Consider the following 3,972-nt stretch of genomic DNA (forward strand, 5'->3'; position numbering starts at 1 on the left):
GGAAAGGGCATTAATGATTACCTAGTCCGCGCTAGCATGGAGGAAGCATTACTAGTGACAGGAGTGGCGTGGTCACTCTCGGGACAGGGTCATGCCAGGTAGTCCGGCCATGACTGTTTTTGTAGGGCATCGGACACACCATTGGTACCCCCGTGCTTGTGCTATATGTTGAATAAGGGAGCATGGTTCCACCTGAATTAAACATGTGAGCACGGTTGTGGCACGCGGGGTTGATATCAATCGGGTGTACTCCATGTTGGTGGCGTCTAGGGAAAGGTAGTGATTGGGTGCTTACCCCGGGTACTTGAGGTACCGCGGGTCGTGGATGACACGAAAGCTTCCCGGATCTTGTGGGTAAAGTGTGCAACCTCTGCAAAGTGTAAAACTATTCGAATAGCCGTGTCCACGGTCAAGGATAGTTGGGAAACCGCTCTTGGACTACGTCCAAATGTTTGCGAACCATGGTGTGTGTGTGTGTGTGTGTGTGTGTGTGTGTGTGTGTGTGTGTGTGTGGATAAGTGGTAATAACTACCTGGGTTATCAAAAATCAAAAGACTTGACATGATGATTAAGTTCGATTGTTTCCACCTCTTTTTATGTTGATATCTGTAACCTATTCTCACGGTTACTTCAATTCTCCCCATGCATTTCTTACAAGTTGTTGAACATGTCATTGCACTCAAAACTAGCTTTCTGCAAAATGACCTACTTAGTGCTATATCATGCATTATTGTACCTTGTTTCAAACATAGTTGCTTGCAAGTACATTCAAAGTACTCATTGGCCTGTCACTGGTTATCTAATTAGCCAGGCATGAGAGAACAGGATGTAAAGAAGAGTACCTTGGTGATAAACATGCGAGTTAGGATGCTTTCCAGTCAGAATGCCTATAGGGTTAAGGCAGATGGCATGGGTTCAAGTTATCGACAAAGATTTACGCTGCGATGATATACTCAAGACCTGACAATAATGTCCATAATTTGTGTAAACCGGTATGTATGGGTGTAAGACTCTTGTTATTTTCAGCGTCTATGTGTTCAGTGAGCATTGATCTCTAGGATCATTTTACACGTGCATAGGTGATCACGACTTATGAGTCGGGGTCCTTACAACAACCCTCCCTATTTCCACCCCCTCCTCATTCTTCCTGCATCCTCCTTCCTCCGCTTCTCCCAACACTAATACTTATTTTTGCGGGTTCCCAACACTAATACTTTCGATAGAGGGAAACCGAACAAACAACTACATGTTGGGTCGACATCTACAATTGATGTTCCCAAGCTTAAGGATAGAATTATTCATGGTGCACATGAGCTACTATGTTGCTGCAATTCCAATAGTTTTTAGGGTTTGTCGATGCCGAGGCACCCTAAATGCTAAGTTATGTTTTCATCATTTAGGGTTTATCGATGCCGAGGCACCCTAGGTTGGGACTAATCACTTGGCACTAATCACTTGGATCTATTGCCACGTATGTTGGGTTTATCATCTAGGGTTTATCGATGCTAAGGAGAATTCTAAGTTGGGCCTAATCACTTGGCTCTATTGCCACCTATGGTTTAATGCAGCAAGAATGGCGGGGCAGTTGATCCAACTTAACTAAGTACTAACATACCCCGGCCCATGCATTAGTCGCAAGTACCCCATATGTCCTATTTTTAGCAAAGTGATGCTAAAATTCACGGAAAATTTCAGCATGACCTTTGCTGAAAATAGGACATATGGAGTACCCGAATTTGCCGGAACAGAAGTTAATCGACATTCCGGCAAACTCAAGGGCCTCTCGGGGTACCTGCAAATTCATCACGACACAATGGTCGGAGACAAAACCCAGCAAACTAGCAAAGTTACTGACGTGTTTACAGAAATTGTTTTCTGTAAAAGATGATCATCATCTTTGCAAGTCTTTTTCAATGTGATCACAAGTAATTCAGAGGCATCACAATAAAGCAACACCCTGCACTAGCCTAAAAACAAGTGAAGTTTCACCCATATAAGAACAACTTTATAAAATCAGAGAAGTTGCTAAATTTTTTGTATCCTTCATACACACTGGAGTACAATGCTTTATAATGTTCCATCATCATTACAGAAATCTAAGAAACACATGGTCTTGAGGATATTCTTTATGACTGATTATTTTAGTTTTACATGCAGATTTTGACCAAAAAACACATGGTCTTTCTAACAGTTTTCAGTTTGGACAGAATATTGAAAACTACAGTTTGGACAGAATTCCTAACACTTTGGTCTTCTAGTTACAAAACAAAACTGACATAATTCTAGATGGCATAACTGAATTTTTTGACAGTAGCTCAAGTTTTTGACAGTAGCTCCTAACTGTACCTAACTAAACTTTTTGACAGTAGCTCAAGTTTTTGACAATAGCTCAAGTTTTTGACAGTAGCTCCTAACAGTAGCTCCTAACTGAATTTTCTGCTTAAAAGGAAGGCTGACTTAAGTGGCAAGATGATACAATTTGTGTAACATAACAATATATGCATCTTAATATAACACCATCTCCTAACAGAAATAGTATCTCAGGTTTCCATCTTAATACCACAAAGAATACCATAAAAAATCCAGGATCATTTTTTCTAGAGAAAAGCATCATTATAAGGGGAGTTTCATACTCTACCAGATCTACTAGGGGGCAAAGTAGAACTGATATTCTTTTGCTGACTTCTAGTACAAGGTATAGAAGAGGAGGTAAATACAGTAGACATGTAATTGCAGTGTATTAAGAGTGTAATTTCAATAGATTTATAGTGCAAATTTATAGTAGAATTACAAATACAGTGTGAGCCAGAACCATACTCCAAATGTAGTGAACAAACAGGTACTACATAACACCAAGCTAAACATTAAACAACCTATTATAGTGTGGGCATCGAAAGTTCCAATAGCCCATTGTAACAACTATTTGTGCAGAGATAAGCATGAACAGAGACAATAACTGAAAGACGCACTAACTAAGCAAAAAAAAGGCAAACCAGCAAACACACACACACACACATCCAAAGAGATTTGGGTGCTTCATATATATGACTAAATAGATGAGTTCAGAGGGGGGAGGTTTGGCTAAAACACTACCTGCACTCCACTTAACTAGATCACAATTTTAGAAATAATTGTCACAATAATCAACATGAAGAAGCACAACCCCCACCGATACAGACCACAAATCCACACTGAAATCAAAACCTAGCCAAGAGGAATCAAACGCCTACATCCACAAAGAGAATGGGAGAATGAGGTAGAGCTCATATTCGCTACTCCAGCGGAATCAAGCCTCTAGACATACATCTACATCAAAACGGGCAAGGGGAATTACATCTTCTACTATAAATTTGCTGACTTTTGCGAACCCTAGAACACGGGGGAAGAGGGTTGTGGTACTCGTGGGAGGTAGCCTAGGGGGGAAGGAGGGGAAGGGGGGAGAGGTGAGGAATCACCTGTCACTACTAGAAAAACCCCTACTAATGGCGCACCTAGTATGGCCATTAATGGCGCATCTGTGGTGCGCCACTAACAGCACGCCATTAGTAATTTTTACTAATGACGCACCAGTGGTGCGCCATTAGTATCTGGTATACTAATGGCGCACCACTGGTGCGCCATTAGTATAGGCCACGGTGCGCCATTAGTATGCCGCCCAGGGGCCAGGTGCTTTGGATACTAATGGCGCACCACAACTGGATGCGCCATTAGTAACCGCGGCATACTAATGGCGCACTTTCCTGTGATGCGCCATTAGTGATGCGCCATTTTGAATCTAGATCTGGATCGTGATTTTTTGCCCATTTTTTGCTTGTTTTTTGGCACGACAATATTCTCAAATTTTGTTCCTGTTTTTGGATCTTGTTGCCATGGTCTTTTGCCGGAGAGGAGTTCGCCGGAGAGGAGGAGGAGGAGGTCGCTGGAGAGGAGGGAGGAGGAGCTCACCGGAGAGGAGGGAGGAGGAGCTCACCG

The sequence above is a fragment of the Triticum dicoccoides genome, chromosome 7B (genome assembly GCF_002162155.2).
Source record: "Triticum dicoccoides isolate Atlit2015 ecotype Zavitan chromosome 7B, WEW_v2.0, whole genome shotgun sequence".
NCBI classification, from domain to species: domain Eukaryota; kingdom Viridiplantae; phylum Streptophyta; class Magnoliopsida; order Poales; family Poaceae; genus Triticum; species Triticum dicoccoides.